Raw genomic sequence first — 27,060 nt, 5'->3', positions numbered from 1 at the left:
GTGACAGGCAGATGTGCATTCCAATTAACATTCATGGGCATTTGCCATAGTAAAGTGTGCGCAAATGTTGTGTCCTTCTACCCAGTGCCATTTTTTTTTGCTACACATTGCATCCATAACAGCAATATACAGCAATATTAAAGGTAAAGGTAAAGGTACCCCTGCCCGTACGGGCCAGTCGTGTCCGACTCTAGGGTTGTGCGCCCATCTCACTTAAGAGGCCGGGGGCCAGCGCTGTCCGGAGACACTTCCGGGTCACGTGGCCAGCGTGACGAAGCTGCTCTGGCGAGCCGGCACCGGCGCAGCACACGGAAACACCATTTACCTTCCCGCTATAAAGCGGTACCTATTTATCTACTTGCACTTAATTGTGCTTTCGAGCTGCTAGGTGGGCAGGAGCTGGGACCGAAAGACGGGAGCTCACCCCGCCGCGGGGATTCGAACCGCCGACCATACGATCGGCAGGTCCTAGGCACTGAGGTTTTACCCACAGCGCCACCCTTACACAGCAATATTAAAACACCCTTAATCACTCCCATCATCCCTGACCACTGTATTTTAATTAACGGTGTTTTTTTACACAGCAATATTGAAACACCCTTAATTAAAATACAAAGCAAAGAATAAATAAAAAGCTGATTTTTAGGATTTAGCCTCTGTACACCATATGCATAGACTTTGTGATCATCATTTTTAAAAATGCAATGTATGAAACAGCTCTCTAGATAGATAAATTTGACAGGAATTATTCAGTGTATCAACAAAATGCATTGAAGCGGACCAAAGCATAGACCAGGCTACACATGGAGCTAGAAAGTTAAGATTGTATAATGAACTGTACAATTCTGACTGTTCTGAAGATTCACATTACGCAGAATGAGGTTGCAGAATACTGGACTGTATGTACCATTGCTCCCAGTACGTTTCTGAGTACAGGTCAAAGTGTTGGTGCTGACCTTTACAGCCTTTAATGACTTCAGCCCTGTATACCTGAAGGGGTGTCTCCACCTCCATCATTCAGTCAGGACATTGAGGTCCAGCTCCGAGGGCATTCTGGCAGTTCCCTCATTGAAAGAAGTTACAGGGAACCAGGCAGAGGACCTTTTCAGTAGTGGTGCCTGACCCTAACCCATTTGATGTCAAGGAAAATATTAACAACAACAACAACAACAACAACAACAACAACAATTTCCATTGATTGCAGGTGCAGAACCATGTTTCTAAATTACAAAATCTATATAAGGGCAACACCCTTATTTGGCCAGTCAAGATTTCGCAAAATGTTGCATAAGCTTTTGAGCTCATCAGGCTAAATTAGGGGTATCCAATGAGGTGCCCTCTGGATGTTGTTGAACTCCAACTCCCATCAGCCCTAGCCAGCATGGCCAATGTCAGGGATGATGGGAGTTGTAGTCTAGCAACATCTGTAGGGCACCACATTGGCTACCCTTGTGCTAGAAGCTAAACCAGGCATAGGCAAACTCGGCCCTCCAGATGTTTCTGGGACTACAACTCCCATCATCCCTGACCACTGGTCTTGTTAGCTGGGGATCATGGGAGTTGTAGTCCCAAAACATCTGGAGGGCCGAGTTTGCCTATGCTGAGTTAAACAAAGTGAGGGTGGGAAGAAAGAGGAAAAAACTTGGCTGATGTTAATACTATGAGTCTGTATCTTGGAAATGTGAACAGATGCAGGCTCATAGCATTAGCACCAGCCAAGTTTTTTTCCTCTCTCCCCTCCTGCTCTGTTTAGCCTGAAGAATTCAGGAGAACTCAAATGCTTGCACACTATTTTGTCATATTTTGCTCAGCCTAATAAAGGGATTGCCCAAATACAGATTTTACAATTCAGAAACATGACTCCGCATCTGCTGTCTAAGTATACTGCAAGCTCATTCCGTGTAACATGAATCTTCAGAATAGAATCGCAAACAGGCATTCTGTTTTTGTCTGCTGTCGTCTCCAGACCACACTGACTATTTAATTTCTGCATTGATGTCTCTGGCAGACATGGGAAAATGACTTCACCACAGGTCATAAAAGTTTGTTTGTTCACTGGCATTGAATCATACCATCCTGTTTAGATTTATGTAGCTTATTGATTGGAGGAAGGATGTCACAGCTGCTTATAACAGTAGCCACGTTCCAACAGGAGATATTAAGGCTGCTGCTGCCCCTGCCAAACTGAGATCCTCCCCCCACTCAATTGGGTAATAAGGAGATATTGACTTCCTTTCAGGTCAACCTCAAAATGTAATTTATTGAACCTCGGTGCCTGTGGAAACCACAAAACAAAAGACGTATTAGCTCCACACATCCTGTTTCCAAACAGATGATGACATCCTGACATGGTTTTCCAGTTAGTTCTGTTTTCAGACTTGCAATTCAAGCGATTCCTAACAAGTCAACAGCAGGTTTGGTTTTTTTAAAGGAATAATCCAATGATGTCCACTGGGAGGAAGAATGGGCAAGGAAAACCCGCGGCCATAGAAGTGTTGGTGCATTTCCTAGGGCAGAATGGGGAATCTGTAGGTTCCCAGTTAAACTATGGTTACCCTATTTTAGGAGGAATAATGATGGCCACCGATTTGGATTGCTTTGAAAGAGGATTTGACAAATTTGTGGAGGATAAAGCTATCAGTGGCTACTAGCTATGGTGGCTATGTTCCACCTCCACTTTCAAAGACAGTATGCTTCTGAATACCAGTTACTGTGGATCACAAGTGGGGAGAGCACCATCTACCTCTTTTGGGACTGGGAAATAGCTTTCTTCCTGAGTCAAATTGACTGCAGATTTAGGGAATGGGGAAGTTGCCTTGATATCCCGGCAGCTGTTCCATTTCTGTAAAATGTCCCTTTCTGTGGGTTTTTGCTAGTTGATGGAGAACAAGAGGAGTTTCCTTCGTGGGCACTGACAGGCAATTTGCTGTTCCAAGTATCTTAGGTGTGAGTCACACAAACCAACAGAGGCGAGTACATGCACAATAATATATGTTAAAGTGTGGGAGCTGAGGGCAGCAGGTGTAATTTGAACTGGCTGTGGAACTGTGTTTAGGAGGGATTAGACAGGTGTTGCAGCTGTGAATGTGGGCTTTAATGGGGATCAGATCCAGGGAGCTTTCATCAGGCAGAATCTTAGAAGAGCCTCTCGCATAACTCATGGCATGAGTATCCTAATTTATCTATCATGGCATGAGTATCCTAATTTCCCACTCCGACATCAATAATGTCTGCAGGTAGGGATAAGGATGCTGATGACATGAAATGTGCTGAGTCATGTAGTCTCAGGGCTCGTCCACACTTCTGTTTGCCCCATGCGTAGAAAGCATGGCTTTCGACTTGACCCACACTTTTTAGGCATGGGTCCAAGCATTATTTTTTTCCTTGCCCCACTCCTTTCCCAGAGAAAACCTGCTCTTTAGCGCTAAATCAGAGCAAACATCAATCTGGAGAAAACCTGAATTGCCGTTTGCTCTGACCAAGTGCGAAAGAGCAGTTTTCTCTGGGAGAAAGAAGGAAGAGGAAAGTGTAGATAAGAGGAAGTGTAAAGCCCTCAGTCCATAAGCAATATTGGAGGGGAGGGAGAACTTGCTAAAGGCAGGCCATTTCCAGCACCAGTCCAGTATTGTGAGACCCCATATCGCTGTGGATGTCATGAACCATGTAGGCAGGGCCAGTTGTGTGATTTCGCACCACCTGATTGGCCCTTGCTCTCCCTACCAGGTAGGCAAAAAATGGCTGAGACAAACCCCACCCAACTGGTCCTGCCTACATGGTTGCAGTATGAGCAGATTTATTGCAATGGCATGGGATTGCACTGCATTGGGTGAGATAGAGATGGACAAAAATCTCTTTCAATTTTAACCAACCTGGTGTCCTTGAGGGCTCTAATAGGCCCTATCCAACATACATGTGGTGGCCAGGGCTGATATGAGTTGTAATCAAAAATATCTGGAGACTCCAGTATGGTGAAAGTTGATCTATTTCCAATACATGTTTTTCCCCATAGTTCATTATGAACCTGCAATATAGATATAGATAGATATAAGGATATAGAATAGACACACACAAACATTTGCAAAGCAGTCCAAAACACAGGAAGAAAAATAACCAAAGGCAAAGGAACCCCCAAATCCAGACCCTGCTAGGTAACAGGGTTCTGGACATGGTAACAGGTAAGGGTTAGCATTTTACGTCACCACCACCACCTCTTTCTGATTTTTTAAAAAGGATTTCCCTCCCCTTGTTTCTCTGAGATCTAATGCTTCCCCTGATCTACCCCCTGAGCATCCCCATTTTTTTGCTTCACCTGCCATCAGAGCAGGGAGGAGCCTCACAAAGTCAGGTCTTCTCCAAGGGTAGATCCAGTGCTATTTCTCTAGGAAAAGAGGTGCTGGAACTCACTATGAACACACCCCTTGTTCTCTTATAATGGCAATGGCGCCCATCTGAGAGGTGCCAGAACTGAGTTCCAGTGAGTTCCAGCTGAAAAAAGTCCTGGGTGGACCCATATCTCTTGGAGAGGGAACTCCAAAGCATCCTATGACCCCAGGGATGCCCTCCCAGGAACCATAGGATCATATGAGGACATAATAAGAGCCCTTTTGGATCAGGCCAACAGCCCATCCAGTCCTCCATCCATCCATCCTGTTCTTGCAGTAGTCAATCAGATTCCTGTGAATTTATAGCTGTAAGCCGCAAGGAATTTCATCACAACATTCTGACATTTGCAAAGTTCAATGAAAAGCCAAGTTCCAGTCTATGCAAAACAGGATGCAGCAGGAAACACTCCTCTTAAAACACCCCTGTGATCCTTTCCTGTGCTAACAGGAATATGTGTGAGTGGGGTTAATGCTGACTGGTGTGTGTTTGTTTCATGCTTCTTGTCCAAGAAGTAAAAATAAATAAATCACCAACAAGCCTGCTCCTGCAGCACTAAAAACGAATAAAGACCAAAAATAAATGCAGATACTGTGAATGGTTTGTTGTCTAAGAAATGAATGAACTGGCCTGCCTTATACTGTTGGAGATGAGCTCTTTAACCAATTCCATCATTCCCATGCAATAATAGAGGAGTGGGGACCCTCCGACCCAGGGCCCTTCTGTATGGCCCTTCCTACGCTCACTGGCCCTGCTTAGCATCCTCCTTGAGTGCTTTGGCCTGGCCTCTTGCCATAGTCGTCAACTTTCAGATTTGAAAATAAGGGATCAGCAGCCTCACCTGTCCCGGGGACAGTCTACGGGATATCTAACAATCCGGAATAGCAGCAGGAAGCAGAGGGAAATGGCGCTGGAATAAGGGAATTTCCCGCAAAAAAAGGAAAGGTTGACAGCTATGCCTCTTGCTTGCCTGGATGGGTGATAGAGACACGTAGTGGATGTGTGTGGAAACTCATATAATGCACAAATATATTGCTCCACCCATTTCTGCCCCTGGTCCCACCCACCACTGGCATGTGCCCCCTGAAGTCTTCCCAGAAGGGAATGCAGCCCTCAGGCTGAAAAAAGTTTCCCCATTGATGTACCTGTAATTACAGACCCACTGAGTCTACGATGTAACCTCCTGCTATCTTATCCCAGTTAGAACATCTCTAGCCATAATTAAGATGAAGAATCCCACCAGAAAGATTTGTCTGTTGCCTAGGTTTTTAAATCTCCTCTCCAGTGCTTAACTGGCCAATTTTAGAAGCCTCTTCCCTTCCATTATCCTTCCCCCCCTTGCTGAGCATTTCTCTTTAACCTGCCCTGCCTACCCTGTTACTGAGCTCACATCCCGGAGACAGCAGGATACTAGCTGCAGAGTCTGGAGTTTTAAGGGGATGTAAAAGGCTGGGCAGAAGGATGAAAGTGTGCAAACAGAGAGAAAGACAGAAAATAGTATGCTGGGATGTTTCAAGAGAAACAGAATTAACACGGAGTGAAAGAATTAGCTATATATATATATATATATATATATATATATATATATATATATATTTGAAAACTAGGCGTTTCAAGGAGGCATTTCATTTTGAAGACTCGCAGGTGAAAAATACCACAAAACTATTTGTGTGCAAGTGTCCACTTAAGAACAGTTGTTTTTTCCAATATTCAGGCTATAGTAAGAGTGACCCTGCTGGGAAATGTATTGCTGCACCATATAACTAATTACTTTATTATTACAAGGGATAGATGAATCTGTCCATTTCAGGGTTTTTTGTTTTTCCAATGGGTTTCAGGGTTTTTTGTTTTTCCAATTTTCCTATGGAAATTCATCAGCATTTTAACAAAAAATTGTAGGCAATATTGCCTAATATTCACATTAAACAAGTCCTCTTGAGATCAGTGGGGCTAACCTCTCAGCTGGCAAGCATAATAGTGAACTGCCTATCTCCATAAATGTACATATGGATAAAACAATAATTCTAAAGATGATTGTGTGAGAGGGAGCATTCTTTTGATTTTGGATGTCACACCATCTCAGAAGAGACACATCCTCCCATGTAAGAAACAAGAAGAAGTCTTGCTTCTCACTAGGTGCCTGCCACCACCTACGGCTATGTAAGCCCTTGAATATAAAATAATTAACATTTTCTTTTTTTAAAAAAAAAACCTGCTGCTGCCCTGTTAATTAGGAGCACCCTCTTAATTGATCAAAAGATGGTGCACAGCTAGTTTCTCTCATTTTATACAGCCTAATTAAAAGTATTACCTGCCTGATTACCAGAAAACTGACACAGAATGGCTATCCTAGTCAAAATCTCAGCTGCAGAGATAAAGTTCCAAAATATCCCTACATGAGTCAGTGGGTTGGGTCCAGGGCCAGATTTTGGTTTGATGAGGTCCTAAGGTACTGAAGTTAATGGGGCCCTTTATATGTCCAGCCGTCCTTTGTCAACAACAAATTGTCACTGTTTTTTCTGTCGAATATATGCCATATGGTAATTTATGGACGTAATAGGTATCTGAAGCCATTTGCACGTAACAAAATATGTATTTTATCCAAGTAATTGTTGAACTGAAATACAATAAAGAAGAAGTATATTAATAGTGAAATGCAATTAAGAAGTATATTAAATATTAAATTAAAAGTATTATTAGATGTTGCTGTATGTAGGTTTTATTTTGTTTGTTTTTTATCTTATATTTTGGAAATGTACATCCAGTGGTTTTTTCCCTTTACATTTTTTGGGGGCCCCCAAGAGAGTGGGGCCCTAAGCTATAGCTTGTTTAGCTTATACGTAAATCCGGCACTGGTTGGGTCTACCATAACCATACTCAGAGTAGATTTGCTGAAACCAATGGAGATAATAGACCCATTAATTTAAATAGGCCTGCTCTGATTAACAAACAGATGGATACAACCCACCACCTCTTTGTCACTATCAGTGGCTACATTGGTAGAAGACAATAAGCTATGGTTTGCCATTATCAGATGTGCAACAACAAGCCCAAGTTGAGCACTCCCTGTACCTCCTCTGGGATGGCTGCAAAGAGATAAGAAGCTTTAATTTCCTTTTTTTATTATTATTATTAAGTACAGCTTTTTAGCTTGTCATTTTACCCAAACTCAGAAAAACTTGGTTTAATTTTCAAAACCATAACAATAAAGGCAGTGGAGGGGAGTCTTACAAAATAAGTGCATGTCCTGGATGGTAGGTTGGCTAGTGCTGAGTCAGTAACAAATCAAAATCAAAATCAAATCTCTCAAGCATATATAATCACTGAGCATGCATACCCCAGGAAGACTCCAAAGCTGTCTTGACCAGATTGCTGCGTTTATGGTGGAGAGTGTCCATCATGCATACATTTAGTGAACTAAGGCGCTGACTATTTAGCCGTACAAGGGCTTGACAAACAAGATATCAGCATAGTCAGGAGAGATCCAGCTTTAATAATTTGCAGAAATTGGGAGGGAAGGGGGAATACCCTTTGGACAAAAGAAGAATCTATTGGGTTAAAAAAAAAAAGTGCCCCTAAAAGTAGTCCAATGAGGATTAAGCATTCTTAGAGGTACAGAAAGCTCAGTGTCTTTGTGGGGGTGTGATGAAGAAGATGGGGAAATGGAATGGAGCATTCTGATACAAGCCGTGGCTGGCTGGCTGGCTGGCACGCTGAACAGAAGCATGCAATGCTGCAACATCTTGTTGCAGGTCCCACTTGCATGACCTATTTACTAAGGTGGTTGTGAGACTATACCCTGAATTTATTCTCTCTACTGAAGTCATTTCCCCTTTGAAGCCTTTTAAGAGGCCATACATCTTCTTGCAAAGAATCCGAGGGTACTCATTAAAAAGGCTCAAAGTCCTCCACAATCTGATTTCAGGGAAGAAAGGTTTGTGATCTGCTTCATGTCCAAAACTTTGGCTGCTAGGAAGATACCTGCTGTGTGCTCTCCCAACGTGACTGTATTGCATTTGTGAATGAAGTACTTTCTAAATGTGTGTGTGTGTGTGTGTAGGGGCTCTTTCCTCAAGTCTTCTGCAAAGGGTCTCTTTGATATTTTTGGGAGCTGAGGGTGTTCAGTAGTGTTCAAAGATGTGCCAGCTTCATTTTAGATCAAATATACTTAGGCAGCCAACTTTCCACTTAAACATCTTTGAATCTCTCCCCCCCCCCCCGCGTTACCATCATCTGCGAGCACTTATATAATACTGTTTAATGTTATTTATTTATATTGTTTACGGGATTCAAACCTGCAATGGGCCCTCAAGTTGGCACATATCAGGCGAAAATTTAGCCTACATGCTGTCACTACCAAGCATATTTTTCTGTTTCAAAAAGCAGAAAGGTCTTGGAATGAACACTTGTGAAATTGGCACAGACTAGAAATAGACTTATCTCTACCTACTACGTGCAAAACATGAAATCTGCTCCCTAGCTATATTCCCTCCCCAAACACAGAATCTACCTTAACTCCATCTCCCCCCACCCACAAGCCTCTAATTTCCATCTGGCTCTTGATGATGCACTGGAGAGCTCAGTTGGCTAGAGCAGGGGTCAGCAATATGGCCGCATGTGGCTCTTTTACACCTTTGCCGTGGCTCCGGGGCGGATACTAGCGAGTGGAGGAGGTGCATTGTGCGCCCCGACACTCCCCACTGTGGCGGGCGCTGTACTGGCTGTGACGTCGCATGGGGGCGGTGCGTGCATTAGTCACGCACCGTCCCGACGTCACCTTCCCGCCCACCCGCCCGCTACATTGTAAGGGGCATGTACGCTGGTCACTGTTTTGAAGGGGAGTGAAGAACACACACAAAAAAAAGGTAACTTGTTAATTTAACATTTATTTCTATGAGGAGGAGTAATTCTGAGGGGTCAAACAAAGAAATAATAAAAAAAAGTGACAAAAAAGTTATTTTTATAATGACGAGTTTTGCGGCTCCCAGGTTTTTTTTCTTCAGAAACGGGTCCAAGTGGCTCTTTTTGTCTTAAAGGTTGCAGACCCCTGGGCTAGAGCATGGTGCTGATAACGCCGAAGTTGCGGTTTCGATCCCTGCATGGGACAGCTACATATTCCTGCATCGCAGGGGGTAGGACTAGACGATCCTCAGGATCCCTTCCAACTCTACAATTCTGTGATAGACTTCAGCATTCTAATAAAGATCAAAGTAGATCTTGCCAACCTGAAGTCTTCCCACTCCATTTCTAAGGGTGTACTATTGCTTCACACTGAGTCTTGCTATCTGCCAAGCCTAACTGCCCTGCCTAGTACATACTCAACCCACATCTGTGCCAGCACATTACAGGGGAAGACCAGACGCAATGGCAGCCAGATTCAGATTATCTGGCTTGCTGTCAGTGAACTCTGTATTTAAGAACACTTTATAAGCTTCCAATAACCCCTGGTCTTCCCCAGAATACACTGAAGAGCACCAAAGTAAATCTGACATTAAATGCATCTTTGCGTTTGATGTGCACATTTGTAAAGTTGCAAACAGCAGCCACTGGAGAGTTTTATTATTGTTACTGGGCACTCAGTAGGTTTAAGTCTTTCTACCCTGCAGTAGTTTTGTCACGCAACAAATAAATCGCTCCTCCAAAGCTGCTATTGGCACATTTAACGTCAATCATCTTGTTTGACAGTAAGGGGTGTCCCCTGGCATACAACAGCCATGCTGACTCCTCTCTTGCCTAGTTTTCAGAAGGCTATATTGCTGCACAAAAGCACATTTTAAAGTCCTTCAAGCAACCGTTAGTTTCGTTATGTGTCAAGATGCTTTCAGGATTCCAGCTGCAGAAGAACACAGACATTGGTGCCAAGGCCTCTGTCGGCTTCCAAGAAACACAGTGCACATATGATTGTTTTGAAGCAGCGCCCCTGAGTACAGCCTGCCAATTCTGCTATATGGGGCTGGATGGCTTGTTGGCCTGCCTGCTGGCTGTTATTTTCTGACAATCTCTCCTTGCTCTTCCTTACAAGGAACGAACTGCAGAGGAGGCATCCACAGGCAAGCAGCAAATTACCCACCGTCCATGTCCAAACCGTGTCTCCATCTGCCAATTTGTCCGGGGTGAAAGTTGCCTTTTGCTTGTCACTTGCCGTACAACTCCTAACCGACTTTAAAGATTATTGCACTTTGCAAAATTGAATTTAAACAAGCCCCTTTTAGGCTGCTTGTCAGGCAAAGCAGGAAAAGGAAAAGCAGGCAGAAGGCTCTGGGCAGCTCACTTATAGCCTGAGGCTGTGCGGGTTTACTCAAAACTAAGATGTTAACAGGATTGACTCTCAAGGAAATGTGTAGAGGATTGCAGCCTTTAGGGAAGAATGCAGGTGATCAGATTTCTCTCTCTTTTTTTTAATTATCCAAAATAAAAACCATCTGCAGATAAGTCTGCATAAAAGGATAAGCACAGGGACTCCCCTACCTTTCAAAATTACACACGGGTTTTAGCAGGTGAAGCTTGTCTGCATACACACCATATATTTAAAGAACATGCACACCCAAAAGAATACTGCAAACAGTAGTTTCCTCTTTACAGATCTATAATTCCCACCACCCTGAGCACGCTACAGTTTCCAGGATTCTTTGGGGGGGGGTGTTTTAAGTCTACTATGTGCACATAGCCATGGGGGTGGGAGGGTGGGCAAGAAGGCTGCATTCATCCAAATTCTCCCTCATACACAACTCTTAAAAGTACAGGGACCTTTCCCCCCTTTGCATTTAGCCCCTCGCGTTGTCTAGAGAAGGGAGTAGGGAATCTGTAGCCCTCCAGCTGTTGTTGGACTACAAGTCCCATCATCCCCTAACACTGACCAGGGTAGCTGGGACTGATGGGAGTTGGAATTCAACAACATCTGGAAGGCAACCGGTTCCCCAGCCCTGACCTAGACTCTGTGTGCCGCAGTGCTTTTACTCCATTCTGCTTTCATGATTGTTGAGGTCATTTGAGAGCGCCATGCCAGCCAAGTTCAAATCTGAACAGCAAAGGAGTGCTGAAGGGTGTCCTTGGTGGCTACTCGTGCTCACAGTTGTGGAATTCCCTTCTCTTAGATAAGGGGTGGGAAACCTTTTTCAGGCCAAGTGGAATGCTGCCCGGTAGTGGGTGAAGCCAGAGCCAGGCACAGTCACACTTCTTTAACACATAAACTCACAATAATCTATTCTTTTCCATTGAAACAGAGGCAAATATTTAATTATTTGTAACTCCACTCAAGTTTCACCTTCCATTTTCTCCATAGGTTTTATTTATATTCTCTCTCTCCCTCTCCATCCATTTTCTTTATCTGATCCAATTGTGTCAAGAGAAAAAAAAGAATCCTTAGTAAATCTCAGCAGGAGAGTGCAAACAATTTCAATGCCCACCTGGCCTGTAGACCCTTACGTACTGCTATTTCATGCCTTCAAAACTAAAAATACAATTGCATCTTGAAAATTGCATGCATGCTTTTTGTGTATTTACAAGGGATGCGGGTGGCGCTATGGGTTAAACCACAGAGCTTAGGCCTTGCCGATCAGAAGGTCGGCGGTTCAAATCCCCATGACAGGGTGAGCTCCCGTTGCTCGGTCCTGCTCCTGCCAACCTAGCAGTTTGAAAGCACCTCAAAGTGCAAGTAGATAAATAGGTACCGCTCTGGCGGGAAGGTAAACGGTGTTTCCGTGCGCTGCTCTGGTTCTCCAGAAGCGACTTTGTCATGCTGGCCACATGACCCGGAAGCTGTACGCCGGCTCCCTCGGCCAATAAAGCGAGATGAGCGCTGCAACCCCAGAGTCGGTCATGACTGGACCTAATGGTCAGGGGCCCCTTTACCTTTACGGAACACTAATGGACCTCTCTGCTGGGCTCTCTATTCTCTGCTTTGATCCTGCGGATGCAGGAGCTTAAACTACAGACATTGCACAATATCAGAGCTCTTTTTCACCTCCAGCAAAAGCGGATTTAGGGGAGCGTGACTGGTTCGGTCACACTGGTTGTGGAGCCTTCAAGGCACTGCAACTATGAAGTGGAATGGGAGGTGCCACACAGGGTGCCACTGAAATTTGTGGCCCCAAGGTCTGCAACTGTCTCCACTGCTCCCCACTGTACAGCTAATAGATGGGAGAGGACCCAGATGGTCAGATGAGGTCCACCAGTGAATTGCCCACTCCTGCCCTAGAACTTGAACGAAGGCTGGCAGTGAATATTTTGGCTGGTGCTTCATGAATAGAGTTTGGGGGTTGCAGGGACAGGATAACCACAGTAGCAGACCTTGGCATCTCAAATTTCAGTGGTGTCCTGTGCGATGCCAAAGTCTGGTGCCCCCTGCCTCTCGCCTCATTCCTGGTGTGACCACATTGGTCACACTCCCCTAGAGACACCACTGGTACCCTAACAGGTAATGTGTGTTGGGTGAAAGCATCCTTTCCTCCACTCCGGTGCAGACAGCAAGGTGCAAGTATGACTGGAACTGCAGAAATGACCTCTGCATTTTAAGATGCTAATGTGTCCCAGGTTCAGCACCTGGCAGCGTCACCAGGTAGATCCCTGCCTGGTGCCATTCAGTGTAGACAAGGGTGCCAACTGCAATAAAATATTGCAGAGGCCCAGATAAGCCCCGCCCCACATAATCAATCAAGACATGACACATGCTCACCATTTGAATGGCAATGCCCATCAACTTTGTGGGAGGCCTGGCTCTCTCAAATATTTTAGGGGGTGGGGGCAAGGGACCTCGGCCCCTAGGAATTGGCTCCTATGAGTGTAGATAACTTTGGTCTGGCTCAGAGTAAAGCAGCTTCCTATGTTACTATGAAATGTAGGAAAGGGCAGAAGGGAACGCCATGGATCTTCCTTCTCTTGGGGATTTACATAGACATGGCACATCTCCAGGTTATGATCCAATAACCCTAAGTGCTATTTATTTATTTTTTGCAAATAAATGAGATATTGGAGGGAAGCTGGAACATATTATTTGTATTTTCCGAATTGGCGGCTTGCAATGAAATAGTGGTGGTCATGACAATAATCTGTCTCATTTTATCTTGCTCTGAGATGCATTGGGGAGGATTTCACAGCAAATGAAACATATTTACTTGATGACTAAATATAGATAGGGGGTTCTCTCTCTCTTCACAATGAAACCCACTGCTATGGTTGCTTATTTTTAAACTGCCTCACCTTTCACAAGCTAATAGAGAAGGCATATGAGTAAATTAATAGGAGAGACCAATGAATGGCTCAAGAAACTCAATGGCAATGCCAAAGTTTACCTGTGAAAATGAGGTCCAACCAGCAGCTCAACATTGGGAAGTTACCAACAGAGAGCATTTATTATTTCATTTCATTTCATTTCATTTCATTATTCATTCATTCATTCATTCATTTCATTTGTATACTGCACTACAGCTGAAGATAACAGGACGGTTCAAAACATAAAAATATAAAATGAGAACACAAAATACAGAATAAAAACAAAAACAAACCAATAACCCCCTCTCCTACAAACACATTTAAAAGGGCATAGAAAGCTAATCAGCCTAAGCCAAAGGCCTAGTTAAAAAGAAACATTATGCCTAAATATATGCAATGAAGGTGCCAGGCAAGCCTCCCTGGAGAGAGCATTCCACGAGCATGGAGCCACAGTAGAAAAGGTACTGTTCTCATGTTGCAACCCTCCAGACCTCTCATGGAGGAGGCACATGAAGAAGGGCCTCAGGTGATGATTGCAAGCTTCAGGTTGATTCATATGGGAATAGGTGGTCCTTAAGGATGAGTTCCCATGGACTGCAAGAAGATTAAATCTCTCCATTCTGAAGGAAATCAGCCCTGAGTGCTCACTGGAAGGACAGATCCTGAAGCTGAGGCTCCAATACTTTGGCCACCTCATGAGAAGAGAAGACTCCCTGGAAAAGACCCTGATGTTGGGAAAGATGGAGGGCACAAGGAGAAGGGGACGACAGAGGACGAGATGGTTGGACAGTGTTCTCGAAGCTACTAACATGAGTTTGACCAAACTGCAGGAGGCAGTGGAAGACAGGAGTGCCTGGCGTGCTCTCGTCCATGGGGTCACGAAGAATCGGACGTGACTAAACGACTAAACAACAACAAGGATGAGTTCGTGGCACGTGGAGGCAGCAGCCGTGGCAGGTGGCCTACGGAGGCAAAGGCCTCAGTCCAGTTGCCGCCATGGTGTCAGAGTACATGCAGTGCACCATCATGACGGTGCAACATGACATGACATCATGATGACACAGCATGTCACAACGTCATTATGGCATGGCGAGGTGCTTGCCGACATTGGGCATCCATGGTGTGGGGCCCAAGTGGGCGCCCCTGCTTTCCAGCCAAGACAAACAGTAATCAGCATTCCCAGCTTTTAATCTGAGCTAGAGAAGCTTTTGGAGACTCTGAATGCTGTTATCTTTGGGGGTTTTTTATAATTACATTTATAATTTTCATTTATATACATTACAGCAATTATGAAACCGTAATTTTAACATTCCTGACTTCAACTCTCTTGCCCCTCTTTCTGTGGTTCTGTACATTTCTTTTTGTCCTTTTCGGGATACTCCAAATTGTCTTAACTTATTCTTTTATTCATCTGTTCTCATTTATATCTCATATATATTTTTGAAACTGCAGGTTTTTACAATAATCCTGCCAATGTCTTGATCTGTTTACAGTTCATTTGTAAATACTCAATAAACCATTTCCATTCCTTTCTAAAAAGTTTGTTATCTTGATTTCTTATTCTTCTGGTAAGTTTTGCCATTTCTGCATACTCCATTAGTTTCTGTAACCATTCTTCTCTTGTCGGGACCTCTTCTTCCTTCCATTTTTGGGCAAATAACATTCTTGCAGCTGTGGTCGCATACATAAATAAATTTCTATACTGCTTAGGTAGCTCTGATCCCATAATTCCTAAGAGAAAAGCTTCTGGGTTGTTGGTTTTTTACAAATGTTATCTTAAATCTTAAATATCATTTCCCAGTAAGCTTTAACCTTATTGCAAGACCACCACATATGGAAAAAGTTACCTTCTTTCTCTTTACATTTCCAACACTTATTCGATTTTGATTTATACATTTTTGCCAATCCACTAGGTGTTAGGTACCATCTATATAATATTTTCATATAATTTACTCTTAAACCATAACATATTGTAAATTTTATATCCATATTCCATAATCGTTCCCATGCTTCCATTTGTATGTTGTGGCCAATAACTATTGCCCAAGATTTCCTTGTTCATTCTTTGTCTCTCATTCCAGTAACATCTCATATATATTAAGGTAAAGGTAAAGGGACCCCTGACCATTAGGTCCAGTCGTGACCAACTCTGGAGTTGCAGCGCTCATCTTGCTTTACTGCCCGAGGGTCATGTGGCCAGCATGACTAAGCCGCTTCTGGCGAACCAGAGCAGCGCACAGAAACGCCATTTGCCTTCCCACCGGAGCGGTACCTATTTATCTACTTGCACTTTGACGTGCTTTCAAACTGCTAGGTTGGCAGGAGCAGGGACCGAGCAACGGGAGCTCACCCTATTGCGGGGATTCGAACCACCAACCTTCTGATCAGTAAGCTCTAGGCTCTGTGGTTTAACCCACTGCACCACCCACGTCCCTCTCATATATATTAGATATCACTTTAACATTACAGTTTAACAGGTCTCTAATGCCATTCTCTTTGAAGCCAGCCTTAGCAAGTCCCAGAAACATGTCTCTGTACCCAAGCTTCACAAAATTCACTGTCATCTCTAGATGTCTGTAGCACATTCCTTTTATTCTTCTTTTTCTCCTTCTCCTCCTCTATTCCTGTGGAATTAAGCATCCATTAACCCTCTGATTTCAACTGAAACACCTGGATTCCTTTGCTTGGCTCTTGCTTCAAGTACACCGAGCAGTTAATTGCCATGAGAATTAAAAAGTCTGCTTAAGAAAAAACCTTTCTTGCCTCCAAAATGAAGAAATGAAGTTTTTAGTGATCGGGGGGAGGGGGAGATAAATAAAGACAAGAGACCCAGCTGGTTTTTCAACATTAAGATTCAGAGCAGAGCAGAGCAGAGCAGTGGGGGCTCCTGCCGCATCTCTAGAATGTGCAACAATTGACAGTGACCATGGACTCTTCCTCCAGGGGCTCAGCAACATCTGAACGAGTATTTGTGCAGCCAGCTCTCAACACAGCATGATTAACATAAGCAAGTGTTTCTCGAGAGCTACAGGAGGCCAATTAAATCAAACTGTGGTGGGAGAAGACATGTGGACTGCACTTCAGCCAATGCATTCTCACCACTTGCTGTCTGCTCCCAGTTCAACACACAGCGTGCTACATGCTAAACGGATTGTGCCTGGAAGCATCTGCAACAGGCAAGCTATTCTCTGACTGCATTAAGTGATACACACACACAGAGAGAGAGAGAGAGAGAGAGAGAGAGAGAGAGAGAGAGAGAGAGAGAATTTTTCCATGTATAACACGCCCCTGTGTATAAGACACTCCCTATTTTGGGGGACTCCAAATTAAGAAAATGGGAGGAGATTGCCCAGAGTTGTTGAGCTTTCTTTTAGGGGGGATTGCCAAAAATCGCTCAACCACCAGAACTACACCGCTTTCACATGTTGCCTATCATCTGTCCCCACACCAGGAGAAGCCACCTATTGCCTGGCCGATTGCCGCAGCGACTGCCAACCAACACAAGCCCTTGCCGCAACAACCAATAACACACCCAATAACACACATTCTCCGGCTCACGGCAGCAACCAATCACACGTCCCCCCAATGCACTATCCGTGTATAATATGCCCCCTCCCCCAATTTTAAATGTAATTTTTTAATTAAAAAAACTCATCTGATACACAGAAATGTATGGTTATATATCAGGCATAGGCAAACTCTGGCCCTCCAGATGTTTGGGACTACAATTCCCATCATCCCTGACCACTGGTCCTGTTAGCTAGGGATGATGGGAATTGTAGTCCCAAAACATCTGGAGGGCCGGAGTTTGCCTATGCCTGGTATATATGAATGAAAACATTTCTGTAGACTTTTCCAAAATGCATGAAATATAGAGAGCGCATTACGAAACCTTAAACAAACAACAACAGGAACAAACCCTGGAGTGCCGTGACTCCGACATGTTGCTGTTATGCCAAGCTATGGTGCGACCACATTTGGAATGCTGTGTGCCATTCTCGTTGCCTCTCCTCAAAGGTTGCTGCATTGGAGAAAAGGCAAGCAAGAGTTGGCATGAGGGGAGCTGACAAAATTAGGCATGGCATGGAGAAAGTGGAGAGAAAGAGACGTTTTTCTCCCTCTCTCTCATAACACTAGAGCCAATGAAGCTAATTGTGGTGGACACCCAGTGATGCCGATTCTGGGAGATTTGAGATGGGTAAACGAAAGGTATTTGTTTCCACAACACATAGTCAAACTATAGAACTCGCTCATGCAAAGGCAGTGATGGCCACCGAGCTGGATGGTTTCAAAAGAGGACTGGATAAATGTATGCAGGATTAGGCTGCCAGTGGCTACTAGCCATGATGGCCAGTTTCTGCCTCCACAACTGGAAGCAGCAATACTTCTGAATACCAGTTGCTGAAAATCAGATCTTTTGCTTAGGTCCTACTTGTGGGTTTGCCACTAGCATCTGGTTGGCCAGTGTAAGAAGCAGATGCTGGACTAGATGGGCTATTTGCCTAATCCAGCAGTTTCGTATGTGAGACTACCTCAAGGTCCACATATATTGTGCAGGCTGGTTACTGGTAGCACCGTGTGGCCAGAGGTCACATGGGCCAAAGACCCATGTGTGATTTTGCAGCAGCATAATTAAAAGTGACCCTTTTCCAGCACAGAGGATGATGGACATATTAATGGATTTGTCTTTGACTTTGGGGTCTCTACAAGGACTGCAGTGATGGATTTTGCATACAATGCCAGAAGCCAGACTCTGGCAATCCAACCTTTCACAGACAGGTCATTTTTTACAATGGCATGCCACCTCTAATCAAACCACCAGCAGCAGTAATATAATAAAGTGAGGCTTAGGTAGGAGCTAGCTGGGTCAGTGGTCAGACTTACTATAAGGCAGATTCCTAGGTTCTTATCTTCCTTTTGTCTGCCTCGTCACAGCCGCACTATGCATTTAAAGAACATTTAAAGTGGATGACTAAAGTGGAAGCACCCTGGGAACTGTAGTTTAGCCCTCAAAGAACTACTATTCCCATATCTTTTTAAAAAAACTACAGTTCCCAGGATTCTTTGTGGGAAGCCATGTCCTTTTAATATATGATGTGGATGTGACCAACATCCTAGTATTAAAGAGAGAGGGACAAAAACAAAATCCCTGTCCGTTCTCTCCATTAGATAAAGCTCTGCCCACCTCTGCTTGGGTCATATAATATTTTTCTGAAAGCCCCAAACACTTTGGCTTTTCCTATTAGGGAATGGTTGCCATTTCTCTCACCTTTTCCAACACTATGATATCCCTTTGGGAAAGGGCCAAGCTGAAATATACACAGTGTACTCCACAGCTGCCAGTGCACACCTGGGAGAGAGACGTGGTGTGTCAAAACCAGTCAGAGGTGGAAAGCTTGATCTGTAGGTGGCAGTGGGTCTTTTTGGTGGCGTTGACTCGCTGGGCTCTAGCTCAGTAATCTGTTTTGTGTGCAGAAGGTCCCAGGGTCAGTCTCCCACATCTCCAGACAGAGAAAGACCCCTGCCCCAAACTCAGGAGAGCTGCTGCCAGTCTCACTTGCTATATATATAAGGCAGGGTCTCACTTGGTGTATATATAAGGTAGCTTCTTCTGTTCGCTATTCAGGGCAGGTCTAACTTACACTACAGCAAACCTGATGATGGTGAGAGCCGCTGCTGTGAGTGATGGAGCTTCTAGGGATGAGAAAGTCAGTAACAGATGGATGAATCTGCCCTTGCTCTCCGTAGGTACTACATTTAATTAATTTGCTAACCCTAAAGAATTTGCAAGGCACCACAGTTCCTAGCAACTTAGCTCTTGGAAAATGTAGCAGGTTTTTCTTAACATCCAGTGATCTTTCTTGTATCTCTCTTAAAGCCAACACTCTGAAGCTGTGCTTTAGGTTTAAGGAAATGCCTCTGGGAGTAATAATTATTACTATTACTATTATTTTATGATATATGTTCATCCCTTTTAACAAAAGTGTCTCAAAGAGAATTACAGGATTTATGTTGTTGTTTTTTTAAAAAAAATACCAAACTGCTTATCAAACATTTAAAAGCCAAAAGTTTGCCATCTCATTTGATCAATGCAGAAAAAGAAGCATTTTTAGGTCTGGGATGTGCAAAGCAGTTGCCAGACTTAGCAAAGATGTAGTGACAGACCGGAATGCCTCTCTTTTCCCTGATTATTAAGGAGTTCAAATGCCTTGAATTAAGATTTGAATTCTGTAATTACATGAATGAAGTCAAAGTCAAAGGGAAGCATAAACGTCTGAGGTCATATTTCAGGAAAAATATGCTTATAAAAATCTAAAACCTTTCCTGCAATATAACCAGGCCCTCCTTTCATCCTCATATTTCTTAGATCTGAGGTGACTCTGTTTATGTTTTTATAAAGCTACCTAGAACAACTGCACACCTAACCCTTTTCCCAGCCATATATATGTGCATCAGGGCTACAGCTAACAATTTGTCGATTCCCCTTTGAAATGCTAATTGGCTGTATGCAAATTCCAGTGCTACGAAACTCCCTGTCCTTATTACTTACAAGTTACCTAGAAATGTTCAGATACAATTAAGGGCAGACATTTGCTGCCCTTTTTAAAAAGATCAAAAAGGTTTGTCCTTAAAATCTGTGTTGCAGGATGTAAATGAGGTTTAAGGGGGGGGGAGGAATTTTTTAAAAAAACTTAGCATGTTAAATTAGATCATAACCTGAGATTGCCTCTGCTTCTGAAAGTGTGTTTGCATGCACTGGGTTAAGAACTGCCACCGACATCGGCAAGACAGAAGGTATCTCCATCAAGCCCCTTCCTGAAAGGTTTCTGATTGCTGACAGGCATGGGGGCACAACTGTGTTGTCTGGAGCTACCCTGTTCTCCTACCCTTGATGTTGTTATCAGCTGTGTTCCTGTACCTCATGGGCAGGGCCGGATTTAGGTTTGATGAGGCCCTAAGCTACTGGAGGTAATGGGACCCTTTATATTTCCAGCTGTCCTTTGTCATCAACAAATTGTTGCTGTTTTTTGTTGTAATTTATGGACTTAATAGGTATCTCAAGCCATTTGCACATGTTGCCGTGCAACCAGTCCATGCAGAATGTAGGCACCCTATACAGAATATAGAAATGAGCAAACCAGTGATATTTTAGGGAGCAGGCTAGTGGGTGGGGCCCATTACTTACATCCTAGGAGCCTACACAACACAAAACACTGTTGCTGTATGTACGTTTTAGTTTATGTATATCCAGGGTTTTTTCCTTTAAATTTTTTTTGGGGGGAGCCAAGAGAGTGGGGCACTAAGCTATAGCTTGTTTAGCTTATATGTAAATCCAGCACTGCTCATGGGGGTGATTCTGGGGAGAGACTGTTCCTGATTGAGGGGAGTTCGCTTACAAAGCTTCTTTCTACCACCACACTAGGGCCCTGATCCAGATCAGCCCCCCAAACCCCCCCATCCGTAGTGTAGGCTGCTCCATTAGGGCAAGCAGGGATTGCCCCACCTACCTCAGTCAGCCTCCCACCTTTCTGCCTTTTTATCTTCAAGTCAAGTTAGCTTCCTGCGAGAAGCCAAGTTACAGGGAACCAGACAGAGGGCCTTCTCGGTAGTGGCACCTTCCCTGTGGAATGCCCTCCTACCAGATGTCAAAGAGAACAGCAACTACCAGACTTTTAGAAGACGTCTGAAGGCAGCCCTGTTTAGGGAAGCTTTTAATGTTTGATGTATTACGGTATTTTAATATTTTGTTGGAAGCCGCCCAGAATAATAATAATAATAATAATAATAATAATAATAATAATAATAATTATTCCTTATGCTGCACGTACACCATTCACTTTCAGCACATTGTCTGCCCCCCACACCCTGGGATCCCCTGGGAACTGCAGTTACCCTCTCACATCTACAATTCCCAGCACCCTGAACAAACCACAGCTCCCAGGATGCTTTGCAGGGAAGCATGTGCTTTAAATGCATGACACATATGCAGCCTTGGTGTCTCTGTGTTGCCCCTTGTAGAACTTAGCAGGGAGGAAGCTGGAGGCACAGCCAGTTGCTGGGTCTGGCGCCATCTACTGTTGGTCTCCCTAGCTTTTGCCCTACCAGTCTCTGGTAATTTGTGTACTTAAGAAAAAATAGAAGCCCTGTGCTTAAGGGCACAGGCATGTGGCAAAACATGTCTAGTTTGGCCTTTGGAATGGTAAGGGGCAATTGTCCTGCTCAGCAATCCTTACCAAGTCTGTGATGCCCCTTTGATGTGATGTGAGCTACTGTTTGTGCTGCCCTCCTCTAAAACAGACCTATGGCATGGAACCATTAACTTAAGCTAAGCTGACGAAAGGCACATGATAGTCTTCTGCACCACTGCATCCCTTGATCAAAATGCTTGCGTGGAATCTTCCTTGCCTTATTTAATGCGACAATAAGGTAAGGAAGTGTCAGATACATTCAGCATTCCGAGAGATATCAGCTTCCTCGGCTTATCTGTTCACGTATACCTCACCGTTCCTAACTGGTGAAGATATACAAGGAATGCAAGATGAATTTCCCTGCAATCTAAGTGGTTTACCTTCTTCAGATCTGTGCCTTTCCACCTTTTGATTTTTGGTTTTATGTTCATTGTATACACACAGCTTCGAGAAGTTAGCCAGCCCTGCTGCCATGCATGATGGTGGTGTCCCAAAACTGCAAAATAAAAATCCTGAGAGCAGATTCTGGCTCCTGTCAACACTGGGGGACAATACTTTTCAGCAATCTCTGTAGTCATTGAATTGTCCACGCCTTGACTGCAATTAAATCGTAGGTAGCAAAGGTGTGGAAATGTATCAACATCCCAAAGATCAGGAACATGGTTTTGAACAAGTATGGAAGTTTCTTGTTGTGGATGATGCAGGGATGGGGAACCTGGTACCCTCCAGAGGCTCTTTGACTCCATTTCCCATCTGTCCCAGCCAGCACGGCCAATGGAGTCCAAAATGTCTGGTGGGCAACAGGTTCCCTGTGCCTGGGATTTCTTCTCATTTCTTCTCAGTTCAAGGCCAGTGCTGACCAATGCTATAAAGTCTTGTTGATGGGTAAATTGTTTCCTTTTATAAAGTATTTCAGACGTCTCTAAAACATTTTGTAGCAGTGGGAGGTGACAATAAGATCGAACCCTTTTAATGACTAGACCAACTAGATAAATTTATACTTGTGGGGTCTGAAAGAGTTTGCAGCACTAGAATGATTTTTCTGTGTGCTCCCTCAGACATTACATCCCAACCCCTCTTGTAGAATTATATTCACCATCTTTTATTTCTATTTCTTTGAGTCTGCCCTTTGACACTGGTATTTATTCCTTTATTCTTTCTTTTTGTGCTGAATTTACTTGAGCATATCCTGTAAAGTTGCAGGGCTGAGGGAATGGGTGAAGTAAGTGTTAAGTTGTGGGTGAACATATCAGACGACACAGTGATTCTTCAAATAGCTCTTGTTTATTCACAGGCCAGAACAGAACTGAGCTGAAGGGTTCAGCCAACCTGCTTATATAGAGCTCAACTACAGTAACAATTTTCTGTAACTATCCAATCACTGAACGTAACTTTCAATTCCTTATTTGCATATGTGGACCTGAGTGGAAACTATCTACAGTATCCCCCCTGCTGGCCCAGGGTGAGAACTTCAGTACATAACAGTAAGTCTCTATTCCATTTACACACACACACACACACAAACACACACACACACACACACACACACACACACACACACACACCATGTAAGGAGTATTTCACATAGTTTCTCACTAATAAATAGCTTTGCTCTCATTTTCCAGTATTGTGGTCCATGGGCTGGAACCAGACTAATAGTGCAATCCTGCCCCTGTCTAGTCCTGTTGAATTTAAAGTTGCCTACTTTCAGTTAAGGAATGCAGAGAAGACACACTGAAATAACTTAAGACCCACTGATTTCAATGGATCGGCCTTAAGAATTATTAAGTCTGGATGTAGCTCAACGAGTGTGAAGGCACTGGGGTAACTGACAAGTGTGAGACCCTCATTCTTAAATATTTTAACATTTGCATTAAGATTTAATAGAATTGTTGTTATCTTTATTTACTAAATCCATATCCCCACACCATCAACAAGTCAGTATTCCCAGGGCGGCTTAACACAGAGAATACAAATGCATTGCAATAGAATTGAAGAAAAACAAAACATATGGAACAGTGATAAAATCTACAGCTGCTAGTACCTGTACATACTAGACTGTCCATATTTATGTTCTGGCTGTTCTCCAATGAATGTCAATGTGGTCCCTAATCTTGATGAAGGAGTGATGAAGCAACTGAGCCCTGTGGCTATAGTGTACATTTCAGAGCCCAGGCTACATAAACAGGAGGATCTGCTACAGTTCTTTCCACATCAAACTAAGGGAATGCATGTTTAATATTGCCCCATTTAAAAAAAAAAAATCCTGCTTTTAACCAATTGGAATATCCAGGTGTGGGGTTTTAGACCAACCATGGGTGCTTTGGGACAGGTCCTGTTTTCAATCACACCATGTTGCACAATTAGAGTTGCTTGGTAGGTCCTGTGCAACAACCTATTTCCTCCAAATACTGGAGTTTTTGCAATAAGGACAGTGATGGGAAAATGCACACTGGGATGTGTGGATCAACACTTCTGTTGTTTAGTCCCCTAGTCGTGTCTGACTCTTCGTGACCCCATCATGGCTCCTTCATGGATCACTCCTTCATGGATCACTGCCTTGACATGGCGAAGAGGCTTGAATAACTCAGAGAAGCTATGAGCTATGCCGTGCAGGGCCACCCAAGATGGACAGGTCATAGTGGAGGGTTTTGACTAAACGTGATCCACCTGGAGCAGGAACTGGCAAGCCACTCCAGTATCCCTGCCAAGAAAACTCCATGGACAAAAACAACAGGATCAACACTTGCTTCGGTGCAATTCAGAGTAGCGAAAAATCCAAAGGATCGCTACATTTTGATCTGCCGGTTAGTTAAGTTCTTTTATTTTTATTTAACAAATTTATAAACTGCATCATAGTATGAAGCCCCCAGTGTTGTACGAGATAAAAATAGAATATTGAAACCGATAAGTTGTGAATTTGTTGTGTATCCCTGCTAGGAACTGACTGCCATGGGAAAATAGTGTCTTTATGAGAAAGTGACACAGCTCAACACACCTTTCCAGACATTCTGGTGGTGCCATGCATTCATGACACAGCTGCCGCCTGATCTTGGCAATAAGCCACCATGGATTTGTTTTGCTACAATGAGATCTCATTATTGCACTCACTTATTTCTCCAGAACTATTGATTTGGCAATATTTACCGGAGCTTTGCCTCTTTCCATCAGTACATAGAAGATAATCAATATCCAGTTTATGTGGTGCTGTTTAAGTTTCGGTTTCTGGTGGGGGAGAAGGTTCCTAATATACAGCAACGAAGTCCACCATGCTTGCTGACTATAGAGAGATTGCTGTGTGTCTCTGATATATTAATTGTGGCTCTTTTATGTGTCCATGAGCCCCTAGACTTTCCAAAGTCCCACGGTTTGATTAAAAAAGAGAAAGGCACGTTGACAACACTGGTGGATGGCGCCCATGGATACTGAGGAGAAGTGGTGGGATATAAATTCAATAAATAAATACTGGTAGGGCACAAAGCAAGGAGGCCAACAGAAGGTGGAGCCAGAGAGCCAAGCAGCAGAGTCACCTCCTGGTAAGAAGGCAGGTAAGTGATGGGGGACAGGCTGAGGTTGATGGGGTAGTGTGCCATTCACCCTAATAGACCAACCAACCTCCTCTGGTTCACACATCTCTGTATTACAGAAGCCCATGTCTAAATAAAGCAACAGGAAATAGCCCTGTCTCCTAGCAGGACAACTTGGAAAGACCCTAGCTTAGGCAAGCAAGGACTTTCTGAAAGAAAAAAAACATACATTACTTGGAAAACACAATGAAGAAATCAATCTTTATTGAGTTCACCTAAATGCACTTAATGCAACAATTAAGATGCTCTGTCCACGGTTGTCTTTACTTAAATACATTAAATGACTTCACACCATTTGTCACTCCCTTGAAGCTGCTTTGATTGCGAGCATTGCTCGGGTCAGGCACTCCTGATTCGTTTGCATCAAATGGTGTTTGCTAATCCTTGCAGATGTATTTGCTTCTTGCTAATCCTTGCAGATGTATTTGCTTCTTGCCATTCAAGGCAAGACAGGCTCGGCTGGAAAGACCTGCGTTTTGATGGGCGTCTTGTTTGGCCTTGTTGGCTGCTTCCTATCCTACATAGCATCTGTGTAGGGAGCTGCTCTGAAGATAATCTTATCACAATTGCTCTCGTCTGAAAATGTTCCAGCTCTTAAACTATGACAGATGGGAACCAGTGGAAAAGCAAGCTATTGAGCAAAGCAGTTAATAGTGGTAACATTTGTCTTGCAAGTGGGATGTGCAAAGAACCTGCTGGGTCATTAGGATTCAGATGAAACTGAATAAATCTCTGATCAGCTGCAGAGCACTTGATTATTCTGTCTCAAACCCTTGCAAAGGTCTGTAGAATTCTCTGTGTGGGAGGTATATTCCATGCACACCGAGTTTTTGCATGCTGTTTTGTCAACGTTGCCCACTGCAGCTCTTGCAGACACTGTGAAGTGTTTTGAGCACTAAACAAGCACAATATAAATATTGCTGCTTGCTACTGACCAAAACTTAATCTGAGACAGGGAAAGTGAAACAGAGGGTTGTATTCAGTGCTGAACAGACAGACTTCCACTCAGACAATGGTATTTTGCTGCCTCTTCCTCTCTTCTTGCACACCTGCCAAATTTGGTCCAGAGCATCTCCCAGCAGTTTTGAGGGTTTGTGGAGAAATGGGAGGGATGAGTCCTGGTTCGAGATGAATAAATCTGTCACTTTTGGTTCTCCAAGTTTTGGGGGGGTTTTCATATTTAAGTTAAATTCTCCACATTTCCTTAAAAACCTTGATTTTAGAAAAGAAATCCTCGTGAAAATTCACCAGCTTTTTTCAGCGATTCCCCCCCCCCATGCACGCATTTTTATATGCAATTTTGACTAATTTACACATTTTTTCAAAGCAATTCCCCCTGATAAAATGCATTTTTGTATGTCATTTTCACTGATACATGTGTATTTTATGCACATTTTATCCTAGTTATACGCAGTTCTGTACAGTTTGCTGTGGGCACTGCATTTCAAAATTCTGAGAAATGCAGATTTTGAAGATTGGCTGTTTTGGTTAGCATATTGTGGGTTGGGAATCAGCACATCTGGATAGGGGCATGCAGATGGGATTATATTCCCTTTAAAGGGCTAGGAGGATAGCTTGGCAGTAGTCCTGGACTTGCAGTTGTCTGGTGAGTCACAGGTAACGGCTGTTGTCAGGAGCGCTTTCCGAAAACACCTGCTGATTGCAAACCTATTTGAAGTGGCCTCGGCCATCCA

At 43.6% G+C, this 27,060-nt stretch overlaps 1 long non-coding RNA gene across 1 annotated transcript in view; it reads right to left on the bottom strand.

The window, feature by feature from the left end:
- Nucleotides 1-9,016: 9,016 nt before the first annotated feature.
- The window catches only part of LOC307225407, a 503,606-nt gene continuing 485,562 nt past the window's right edge, over nt 9,017-27,060 (bottom strand). Inside the window, exon 3 of the long non-coding RNA XR_013842981.1 lies at nt 9,017-9,432. This is a non-coding gene — a long non-coding RNA (uncharacterized lncRNA). The remainder of the gene's footprint in view (nt 9,433-27,060) is intronic.

The sequence above is a fragment of the Podarcis cretensis genome, assembly GCF_951804945.1.
Source record: "Podarcis cretensis genome assembly, chromosome: 10".
Lineage (NCBI taxonomy): Eukaryota > Metazoa > Chordata > Lepidosauria > Squamata > Lacertidae > Podarcis > Podarcis cretensis.
The sequence above is the reverse complement of the archived record's forward strand: the minus strand, read 5'-3'. Positions and strand labels throughout refer to the sequence as shown.